The following is a 12786-nucleotide window of genomic DNA, read 5'->3' as shown; positions in this document are numbered from 1 at the left end:
GCTGGAGCGTCCCACCAGAGGGAAAAACACACACCGACACACACAGAGGTGCAGATCCAGACTCCCCCCACCCCCCCGCCCTTCCTTCCCAAAAGGATGAAAGCCCCCCGAGAGGTAAATTATGATGTTGGTCACACCTCGCAGCTAGGAACATCTCCTTCTCATGACCCCGGTGGCTCAGAGGGCGTCGTGAGACTTGTCACCATGTGGCTTACATTGTCACAGCTCTGGTAGAAAGGATCAGATCGAGCTGCTGTGGAATATATTTCACTATGACTGAAAGGCTGTATGACAGACAGTGAAAGGATTAGCCGGGGTCAAAAGGAGCGTTGCCTTTATGCTTTTAAACTGTACGAGAAAACATCCACATTAAAGTCTGCATTTTGCTTTGCAACATGGTTTGCAACATTGAACTGACAGAGTTTTTGGAGGATAAATCTATTTTCTGCACTATGAGATGCACTTTCTACTGTAGCGTAAGAAATCCCTTTCTCAATACACATTCTATTTCAGTGATATATCTGCCAAGTTTCTCGACAATTCAACATTTGGACTAATATGTGCCAAACTGAACTGGCACAACTGTCAGTTATTTCTGAGTAAAGAGTTTCTTCTTTTATTCCAGCGAAAACCCCCAGCACCCTGAGAACTGTGTTCTGTCCATAAACCACAAGGCCCTAACACATTGCTCATCTGTCTCTTGGGTGAGACAAGTTCACTTTTTCTAAGAAAGACAACGGCTATCCCCTGAGACCACCCCGCCCCCCCCCCCGCCCCGCCCCCTCGCACACACAAACACACTCACACAGATGCGGAGCCCCCCCAAATCCCACTTCCTTCTGCACGTTGCTTTAATCGGAGAGTCTTAGTTAATCAGTCGTGTCAAAACATTAACGGCTCATTGAGGATCACATTTCATGCCAGCAAAACTGAACCGTGGGTGCTGTAATCTCGGTCCGTTGGGCAGATAGGGCTATTTGCTTGGGCAAAGCATCGCTGCCTTATCAGGAACTTAGTGTAAGAGAAATTATTGCTACACTCCAGAAAGAGGACAAAAGCCCATGCCAAGTTCCTCTAAAATACTGTCAAAGAAAATGAAAATCTCACTCCAGTAAATGTATTTTTTTGGATGTTTGTTTTGTTGTGGTGGATTCCTGCAGACAAATATCCTTCAGAAACTGGGAAAATAGATATATCACATTTTATTTGTAGTTAGATTTACATTAGCTAGATGTGTTCAGCCACATCAGCATGACGCATTGATATTCTGTGCAACAAAGTAATCTGACCTTGCCATAATCAGATAAAAAACGATCACATGCCACGAAACACTCGATTTTAATGTCCAGCACTTAAAGGAGAATAGGTTCGGACAGCTCAGGTCATTGTGAATGATTATTGCTGCGAGTCTCGATCTCTGCAGCGAGGGAGGTGTTTATATTTTACACGCACACACGTTCATATTTCACACCTTGGTCGGAAGCTGTGTGAGCGCAAAACGCGTGACAGGCTTTTTTTTTATTTATTTTTTTATCAGTGGCTGGTTGAGGGAAGAAACCGTGTTCTGCTTTTCGGACTTGGACGCCGCTGACCTCACGCTGAAGGTCGCCACACCAGCGGTTCACACATGGCAAAACTACAAACAGCAGCCTGTCAGGATGCGAGGGCATGCCACTTAGATTTAGGTCAAAATCCACAGCAGCTTTTGCTCTTCTCTTGCGATCAAATCAAAGACGAGGAAGAAGCGAGTCTCCCTTTGCTCAGTTTTCCATATTTTATAGACCGGCTCTTTATTCTTGTATCTCCATTTTATTTAAAATTTTTGTAATTGTGTTTCTTGTTTTATTACTTGTTTTTTTTGCGTAGTTATTTATTACTGTCTCTTTAGGGGACAACTTGTATTGACTGGGCATTCATGGGGTTAGACACACTTTTATGTAAAATTCTATCTGTTATTAGTTGTACCTCGTGTTTGTTTTCTAGTTGTATCTGTGTATCTCTTGTATTACCTTATTATTTCTATTTCTTATTTATTTTATCAACTTTATTTTAGTTAATAGTGGTACTTTTACATCACTGTCTCTTTGGGTTTTATTGTATGTAAAGCACTTTATAAACTTTGTTTTTAAAAAAAGTGCTACAGGTTACACTTTACAACAAGGGCCACTAAGTTAAGGGTTAGTTAATGCTTAATAAGCATTAACTAACCCTTAATTAATGGTTAACTAATGTGTCTGATAACTCATGTTCATGTTAACTAAGGTATTAATTTATACATTATTCAATAGTCATCTTTATAAACTATTAAATTATGTATAAATTAATATCTTAGTTAACATGAACACCATTAGTAAATTACACATTAGTTAGCTGTTAATTAAGGGTTAGTTAATGCTTATTAAGCATTAACTAACTAATGCTTATTAAGCATTAACTAACTCTTATTAAGCATTAACTAACCATTAACTTAGTGACCCTTATTGTAAAGTGTTACAAATAAATAATAATAATCATTATTATAATGATTATTATTATTTTCAATTGCCCCACTGTTACATTTTCACGATAAAACCTATACTGGAATCTGTTTAAATCAAATAAAGAAAAATATCATCTGACAACTTAATGTAAATGTTGACAGTTGGTTTTTCCCCCAATTGGCGAGCCAGTCACTTGTTCCCTGCAGCTGAAGTGTTGTGATTCAAAGCGTTACGATAAGCTAATCATGACTTCAAAGCTCGGCTAGCATCAGTTTAGATCGACGCCTGGCCGAGGCATTTTTTGTGTGTGTATACAAAACTGTCATGGCCACGTTCATTTCCACTTGCAGTTTTGATAGACCCTGTCTCTTGCAATTTCCTCAGAGGGAGGTCCTGAAGGGAGGCAACCGTTTTCTGTCTGTCTGTGGGGCCATAAATCACGGGTCTGAGTCCTGATGACGGTGCAACTGTGGTTATAGTCTCCAGAATTGAGGTTTGTCTCCCTCCATCCTGTCACTGAGTAATGCCCGACAGAACGGCAGCACATCCGAATGAGAAGTCTGGGCGTGTGAAATCTCCTGGTGTGGTCTAAACCAGGCCAATATGATTATGTTTCACAAAGTTATTCTGTTTCAGTGGTTGTCCCTGTAGAGAAAAAAAAAAAATTGTGAAACAGTTACAGTTTCTTTTATTCTTAGAAACCGAGAAGTCTTGGCTACCGCATTGTGGAAGTGTTGAATACCCTTGTACCTTTTAGTTTAAGGTCAGATGTTCTGTGCGCTGTACTGTGATATGCGATGTGAGTCTGCATGAAAGTGGATGGGTTTGTCATAATTTGCTCATAAGATGCCTTATCTATGATGGTGATTATAGTCAAAGTCAGTTTTGTCTGTGAGATTCTTTGGGGTTTTTTATTCTATCATCTTTGGTGCTCAGCGTTCATTGTTGTGGTGTTTCTGCACTGCACTTCCCACAGATCACCTGTCAATCAAACAGCGTGTCCAGTACTTTGACGTCTTTTTCTTTGGATTTTCTGTTGATGCAGTTTGAGTTTCTCTTTTCTTTGTCTGTTCAGCCATGGTGGCTATCGCTGCTCATGATAACTACCACAGTTCTTCTTCTACCACTCTTCTTCTGTCTTTCTTCTTCTGTCTTAACACGTCACTTCATGTGCACCAGAGGATTATTACCAGGAAAGACCTACCAGACACCGGGTGCTTATCATTAATTGGGTATAGGTTGAACCAAGTCAAGTTGATTTGTACAACGTTTATTCACAGTTGCAGTCTCAAAGGGCTTCACAACACCCACATTTTGCAACAATCATTGAAAATCACTATTGCATCAATTGGTACTAGAGTAGTAAAACTGACATTTATTCACATGAAAATGTTGCAGATTATTATTTTAGGATCACAGATTCTGTCAGATAATTAAGATATTTAGTCTTGTGTAGAAAAGGCGATTTTGGAATACAATGTTCCTGTTAAAGGCTGATGGAGTGTATTTATCTCAAAATAGAAACCGAGCATAGTGTGTATTGGTCTGCTCTCTCTCTGTGTGTGTGTGTGTGTGTGGGTGTGGGATGGGGGTGGGGGGTGCCCCTGACTGTGTGCCAGTCAGCCAGTGCGGTGCGCTGACTTTAGCTGAGCCGAGCGCTCCAGCTGCTCCTGAGCGTTCACATTACTGTAATCAAGCCCTGGCACTAGTAATCTAGCACCAGCAACACTGTTCCCTTTCACCTGCAGTCTTAATACCATGCTTCTCCCCCGTTTAGACTCATCTTACATTACTAGAGAGGAACAGCACGCTGCAAAATATGTCCATCTTGACAAGACTTTTGAGGGAAAAATCCTGCCAGTGGGGTGAGATGGTTCCACTTGATTCCAAGGCAGTTTCAGGAATTTTCTAGGCTCAATATTTTGAAAAAAAAAAGGTACAATAAGGCAGATTTCTCCACTAGCATCAAGCAAAAGAAAATTCTTGAAACAAGTTGATTTCCATCAGAAACAAGCAAAATCATCTCACCCTATTGGCAGATTTTTTTCCACCTTGTTTTAAAAAAAAATACGATTTTAAGGACTAAGTACTAGACTGACTGACTTGTTAAGATGCAGATGTTTTTTTGCAGTGCGCAGCCTTCAGCAGCAGCACTCACATCACTGACCTATTGCTCTGCAGGGCGTGTCACTCCGTACATTTACTCTATCGAGGAAACATCTACTGCTGCTGTTTTCCCATGAATTCGTGTAGGCATTTGACCGACTTAGTAGTCATCGCACAGCCTTTTTAATTGTGAGTAAACATGTCATCATGACGGTGCAGAAATCCACCTCCTCTGTAGCGGCTAAGCAAGGTCGTACCTACAAAGAAAATAAATGATAATTTCACTGACACATCTTTGGCATAATATCCTTTTGACTGATAATCGTGCGCTTGAGAGAGAGAGAGAGAAGGTGTAAAGAACTTTCCAATGTCAAGATCCATTTCACTTATTCACACCCACTGCATAACACTTACACGCCTTCAGAAACACTCACACACTCGGACACACACACACACACACACTTGATCTAGTCGTGGGCCTGCAGGTGGTGCAGTAGCATCAGCTTTGGCTTGCAGCTCTCTGTTGGCCTCTCCCTGACTGGAAGAAGAGGTGCTGACTGTAACACATTTCCTCTGGCTGCTCCTCTGCTCTGCTCTGCTCTGCTCCCCGCTGCATAGGGAAAACACTGATTCAGCTCTTACGGGAGCGCCCATCTCTGGGGGGTTAGCGGGGGCAGGATAACACTGCCACTGCTAAAGACACCCACCCCCCTCCTCCTCATCGCTCTCTGACACACTACAGCACACAGCCACAGAAGAATTTCAGATTTTTATATATTAAATGTATTGATTTTCCATTTAACATGGCTAGACCCATTAATCTGCTTTACACGATCTAGGGCGGCTTCTGGTGACACTGAATATTTTGTTTGCTTACATGTTTTCGAGCATCTCTTCAAAGAAATCTATAATAACAAAGTTATATTTGACATTTCTTTGCACTTAAAAAAAAAAAAGAGAAGAAAATGAATGATTCCTTTGAACTTCCTCAGCCCATAAAAACTCTTTGATATAAAACAGGCTGATCTTCAGACTGCTCCAATGTGTCAGAGCCACAGATTGCTATTCAGTGTGAATGTTTCAGCATTCTGCAGTAGTTGGGAGGGAGATTGTTGTGACTTTGTGAGATCGGGCCTCGGGGTGACGATAACCGACCGAGTCCTGTTGCTGCCAGGAGGACCGTCTCTTCTCTTTACAGCCGGGCAACACCCTGACACCTTCACATCGGTCCCCCTTCCTCCCTTTCCTCTCCTTCCCCTTTTACAACGCCCCTGCCCCCCCCCCACCCCCACCCCCACCCCTGCTCCCCCTCCTCCTCCTCCATCCCTACCCTACCCCTCGTCCTCGCCTGCTACTCTACATGAATAATGCAGGGAGGCCTCCTCGATCGTCGCTACCAACATGCCACGGCATGTTTTATTCACGCCGGAGTCAGACGCTGCCGCACAAAGATCTCCTCTCGCTGCTGCCCGCGTCCGTGAGCCGCTCGCTCGCCGGCCTCAAAGACATCAGCATCCGCTCACTGTGCCTATTCTGTCTCCTTGACCCGCTCATCCCCGTTAAGGGAGAACAACCCCGGTTTTCAATGGGAGCAGGGAATTGGAAGTAAATATTTGCATTCCATTCTGGAAACCCTGTCACATCATGCTGAAAATAAACGCTCTTGATTCAGTCTTCCATTTTCCATTCCATTTAGCCGCTGTTTTTTTTTGTAGCCTTTCAAGGTGAACGGCATTATTTTCTGTGCTCTGCAGTCACACTTTAACAAAGAACATGCAACAATATACTGTATGTCTGGACCGTTGGCCAGGAGTTGAGACGATGTGTGTGCCCCAAACCCGACTGTTTATGTGTATCATTTGCACATGCATGTACCCATGAGTAACCACCTGTGTTCCTGTTTTGAAAATAACACGCTTCCCTTCCTCTAACAGACTGTGTTGCCATATCAGAGTTTTTCACCCTTATCTGACGTCCCAATCACCACCGCTCATTATCTTATGGCGAGTCCGAGGGGGGGCGGGGGGGGCGCCGGTCACACGTTACCGACCCTCCATAGACGTCATCATAGGGGATGACGGCACTTTGATGACCCATTTGTTACCCTGCATGACACATAATGTCTTTGCACCGGTCTGAAGTACTTGATTTATTATTCATTCGTGTGTGTTTGCACGGTGGCTCAGTGGTTAGCGCTGTCGTTTCACATTAAGAAGGTCCTGGGTTGATTCCTGGCCTTTCTGTGAGGAGTTTGCATGTTCTCTCCATGTTCATGTTCATGTGGGTTTCCAGTCATAGTCCAAAGACTATGAGTGAGCTGGACTGGAGAAATTGCCCATAGGTGTGAATGGGAGAGTGAGTGATCGTCTCTCTTATTTGTTTTAGCCCTGCCTTCCGCCCAATGCAAGCCCGTGAAACCTGAATGGGTATACGTGGGTGAAGAAAATTAATGAATGAGCGTGTTTTTTTCGCACTGTGTTTTCAACAAACACGATTATGTTAACCTTCTCCTCCACTGAAGCAGATGAAGCAATCAGGCTTCAGGCAGGTGGTAAAAACACACGCCCAGCTCCATGTCTGTTAAGTTTTTGTTTTGACCAACAATAAACTGCGTCATCCAGTCTCTCCGGTGTACGTTCCCCTAAAATGATCCCTTACCTTTAAATGGTGCAGGGTCCGGATGGCCAGCCAATGGCAGCATCACTGAGAGCTGTGATTGGCTGTTGCTGAGGGGAAATCATTGTTGGATCATTTATTTTACTAAGAAATACAAGCACTTTGGTGAAGTGGAATAACAAAAGCTTTGCTTCATCATCTGTTCTAGTTTTCAGGTGAAATGAAAACACAATTCACTGATGAGGGAAATAGGGAACTTAAGTTTGAATGAATGTCACTGAGGTTAATGGAATATTTTCAATCATGTTTCTCTTTGTAAATCTGTCCTACTCACAAAGACGGTCTCCTTGGCCCACATACAGGTAATTCTTTGTTTTGTGTTGCAACAAAGGCTTCCAGCAATATACAGTGGAGTAAGATTTCTGTGATGAGTTGCTTCTGATAACAAAAATTAGTCAAAAGTGATGTGTTTACATGACTGACTTACAGTGAAGATAGGTGTGTTTATTTTTGTGATACTGAGTTGCAGCCTCTTTTGCACAGTCCACGTCTCAAACGTCTCAAACCATAAAAATCCCCCTTCTGCTTCTTTTTATCTACATCTCCTCCTTTGTGATTGCTTCAGATTTAATAAGGGAAATCAATAAGGGATAATGGCTTTTACCTGGATTCACCTCATCAATGGACTTCATGAAAACAATAAATGTCCCTAACACTTAGTATATTCAGTGTATATCTATTATATTAGGTCATTCAAAACTCTATACAGGTACACCATTAAACGTATGACACTCATACTCATTTAGAGGCTCTTAAAGAACACTTTTACGTCCAACATGCCTCCTTTTATGGCTTGTGGATGCTGAAGTGCCCTCGTGACCCAACAAGCAGGCTCATGGGAGTCGCAGCATCTGCTCCAGCAGCAGTCCATTGGGGTGGGGGGGCGGGGGTGGGGGGCATCCTAAGTTTAGTAAATACAGCCTGAAAACTAATGGTGCTGCTCAGATAGCTATCAGGAGGAAGGAGGAAGGATGGAGGGCCCAGCGGAGCGGTCCTGCCTGACAGAGGTCATGTTCTGCGGTGGGAGAGAAACCGAACACATCAGTGAGCGCTCAGCTTGACCCTCAGTGAGTTATTGGGTTGAGGTGGTCTGGTCCGCAGGGAGGCCCTATACTCAGATCACTTACACCCCCCTTTACCTGTAGAGCATCAGTATACTGTCTAGAGAGGGCAGTACGTCTAATGTCTGTGGGCAGTAACACGGCTATCAAGAGAGAAGCCATTTTTGTTTCATCCACGGGTCAGTTTTGCCTTTTTCTCAAGCCAATTTCATAAAAAAAATAGACCTGCTGTATACGTCAAACTCCTGCCTTTTTCCCCCTGTATGAAGTGTTCCCATCATTCACTCAAAGCTTACTTAACCAGCGGAGTGGAGATGAAAGCTTGAACATTTGAGTACCTCAAGATCCTTTGATGCCCAACCATGAAGTATGTCTTAGTGCTTTTAGCATTCCTGACTCTGGAAATGAGTCAAAAAGATTTCTTTTCTTCCCACCGACAAACACAGGAGAGCAGGGGGTCCTCATGGTGAACGGTTTTCCTGAATTGAATGTATGTTGTTAGACTGTTGAACCGGAATGCACAGAGTCTGGTACTGCAGCGAGGCTCAGTCTAATCTTACCATGCTACCATGCTTGTTGCTGCAGATAGCACAAACTGGACATGCTGGATATCTGCTTTGCAACTGCAAACCGTTGTTAAGCGTTACGGCTGAAATAGACAGAGAACCGCTCGTTTGTGATAATGCACAGCAGTTGTGCATTGTTTGTTTCAGATACAGAGGCTGCTATCACTGCTCTTCTATTCCGAGTACAGCTGTCTCAAACGTTACTAACTGAGTGCTTGTGCCTGTATTTGGATCCGCAACCTGTTGAATAGATATTCAAGACTGTAAGCCAATTTTTTTTCCCTCTCAGAGCTGCTGTTAATTCTGTGGAGATTTGGGTAATGGCTTCCGCTCAGCTTAAGGAACAGCTCTAAGTCTGCAGAGAGACCGCATCTCCTCTCCTCCAGAGGCTTTCCCCATCAAAGCTGAGTCCCAGCGGCGGCTCTGCCTGCCTGGGCCTGGTCTCAGCTGTTCAGGCCCCGGAGAACATCAGGCCCAGTCAGCTGTCTGTTCCCGTCCCCCTGCCCCCCGCCCCCCACTAACTATCGGCAGTATAACCCCCACTAGGATGGGCAGCATCTGTCAGCGTCACTCATTCAGCAGCCTTTTGATGTTTGACCTTTTGAGAGGGGTGTCTACTAGAATTGTAAACACTGTTTGTTTTATCATTATTACCCACTGTTCAGGTGCTACAAAAAATATTACCTCTTGACACGGCCATAAATAACCTCAGTTTGCCCTATCTCATGACTTACTGTATACCGATATATTGCATATGAGTGCATAATAAAAGAAATCACCTGCAGCATCCTTTCTCCTCGCTGAGCCGACCTATCAGATGGGAAAGCAGAGACAGGCAGAGAGAGGGAGCCACAGGGCCGGAGCTCAGCTTATAAAGTGTGAAAGCTTTATGATGCCGGTGGATAAGATCACGCCTTCGCCCCTTTATTAGAGGCATTCACTGATCCGCAGGCTCCTTTTTCCCTTGTGGGGGGAAGTCGTTTGTCAAAGGCAGATCCCCTCAGGAGCTCTGCTGGATTTAGGGGTTTCCTCTGCTGTTCACGGGGCACATTTCCCAGAATTACACTCATTCATGACGAGTGAAAGCATCCAGAGAAAAAAGAACTGCCTCTCGCCTCCATTCACCGGCCCAGGCCCCTAATCTCTGCTGGGACGGCCCACGATGTGAAAAGGAAGGACAGCACTCACTATCAAGCACCAGCCTCTGTAATAATAGCACAATAACAATGGATAACATTTCATGGTATAACATGGAGTGCCCAGTCTGTATGTGATGATAGAAACTTGCTGCTACATTTAAAACAGTTCATGTGCGTCAGATGATTTTACACTGATCTGATCCCTTTGTAATACAGTGGTAATTACTGTATATGTTTGACTTGAGCATAGTACACTCTGTACTACTGTATATGCTATACTATACAATGTACTTATATACGTAAAAAGTACAATATGTGTCATTTTCAGCAAATTTGTGTGTCTAGTACACAGGGGGACAGTACACATTTACTTACTCAACACAACATATGCTATTTACAACATACTGTATATGTTGTCAGTATGTGTTGCTATTTACACATTGCTGTCGTCATGTGAAAACCCTGTGACTCCAATCTTGGTCATTTTCATGTTTTTACTTCACTTGAAGGATCTCTATGGGAATTTCCAAAGAATTTCCACCCTGGTCATAAGAAACCCTTTGAAAACCCATTGGATAATCTCAAAAATGCATTGTGGTTTTTCTTGATTTTTCTTGGTTTGAAAGGCTGACAAAGACCCATGGTAGTGTTGAAAATGACACATCCTTGTTAAGAATGCAGTTGCTTTGGTTCAGTAGAAATCTGAATAGAATTGGATATTTAAAATTCCTAAAATAAAATGATAATGATATAGATCTGCACTTGATTCATAAGTAATTGATTGGTGTTGCAATGTTGCTACTGCACATCAATATTGGTGAACTTCAGCATTCCTGGATATTTTGTTTTTAAAATATGCTCTGGATTAGTTTGGCAAACAGCATGAAAAAAATCAAAACAGCAGCCGGGGAAAAACAAATATTGTCATGATCCAGCACGTGTGCTGGTTGCATAATGAGGTGCATTAACAGATCAGCCAGGGGAAGCCTGTAGGAAATCTGTCCCACACAAATTTAACCCAGTGGCTCAATGACCTGGCTGACACCAGGCTCTCTCTCTCTCTCTCTCTCTCTCTCTCTCTCTCTCTCTCTCTCTCTCTCTTTCTCCTTCTCTCTCTCATTCCTACCACACCTGCTGCAAAACACAAACACATACTTACTTGTTTGTTCTCTCTCCTCTCTCTCTCTTTCTCCCTCTCTCTTTCTCTCTGTCTCTCCCTCTCTCATTCATACCACACCTGCTGCAAAACACAAACACATACATACTCATTTGTTCTTTCTCTCACTGTCTCTCTCTGCATTTTACTCTCTCTGTCTCTTACTCTTACTCTCTCTCTCTCTCTCTCCCCCCTCTCTCTGTCTCTTACTCTTACTCTTACTCTCTCTCTCTCCCCCCTCTCTCTCTCTCTCTCTCTCTCCCTCTCTCTCCACCCTCTTTCTGTCTCTCTCTCTGTCTCTTACTCTGTCCCCCCCCCGCCCTCTCTCTGTCTCATCACCACCAGTTCGGTCTAGTGCACCAGAACTGGTGGCCTAGTTTCTACCAAACAGCCAAACAAAGCCGGAGGAGGATCTGGTAAATAGCAGTAGCCCTCCTAACTGGTGGGGCTCTCCTCTACTGGTGTTGTTGCTAGGAGACAGTGGGTCTAAAATCTGGCTTCGATGAGATGCACCTGCTTCACGGGGTCTGCATGGCACAGGAGGAAAAACTGATTTGAGTTTTGTTTCTGCAGCGTTTTTTTTTTTCTGCTGCGATGTTTTCAGCAATTTGAATCTTGGGGGTTTTCCCTGTTTTCAGTGCATCTCGTGATTGGATAATGATTCTAAGTCGAGTAAATCTCGGGGGACAGATACGTGTGAGTGCAGGTGTTTTGCGCTCTTGTTCCCATACAGTAGAGTTGAACACGTTGTCCAAAAACTACGAGACGTCCTTCCGCTGTCTTTTACGTGACAGTAAACACGGCGTGAGTGAGCTCAGAGTCAATTAAGGACAAAGGGATTTAAAAATCGTGCAGCTTCCGTGACTTTGCAGCTCTTTCAAAGGCGTTGCAGCCGCTAAGCCCCGTTTGCACTTGATCTCTAATAAGTCTGTAAATATGGAACAGATACTACTTTTCTGTGTGAAAATAGGTCAGTTTTTCCCCCCAAATACTGACTTTCAGAAACATCTCATGTGGGATGTGAGCAGAAGTGGCAGGATATAAAAAAAACCCCAAAAAGGACGTGTCATTATATAACCAGGGGTTTATAAGGCTTTGGGGGAATCTCCACTTGCTTTAGTGTTAACCAGTCAGCTGGGACTCAACAGCTGCCTGCTGTGACCCTGTGAGCATCGAGGGAACTCATACTGTACACAGCATCATGAGGGAAAACTGACACTGTGGCACAATCACTGCATCAGCAACCCGCCTGTCCAACTAACCTCAATATCATATAATATATATCTATATCTATATATATCGTATAATTTACAACTGAATCTTAACGTCATTTGGAGTTTATTTGAAAACTTAAAATTAGCCAGACTGTTTCCAGGAATCGGAGGAAAGTGATACTTCTCGCTGTGTATCAAGCGAAGGTGAAAATAGCACTTCGGAAACACTTTGTGCTGCTGCTTCCCCTCGCCGGCGTTTCATTGGTCCCTCTGTGCTGCTATGTGTGTCAGGCTTCTTCTTTGGTTGCTGGGCTCCGCTGCACCGCATGTGTCAGACTGGACCACCTCCAGCTCCAATCTGGAAGATGATCAGCTGGGCATGACAGGG

Source organism: Centroberyx affinis, unplaced genomic scaffold (genome assembly GCF_046629955.1).
Source record: "Centroberyx affinis isolate AG114_WGS23_722 - 3 ecotype Tasmania unplaced genomic scaffold, CSIRO-AGI_Caff_v1 ptg000045l_1, whole genome shotgun sequence".
NCBI classification, from domain to species: Eukaryota; Metazoa; Chordata; class Actinopteri; order Beryciformes; family Berycidae; genus Centroberyx; species Centroberyx affinis.
Note: the sequence above shows the minus strand (reverse complement) of the source record.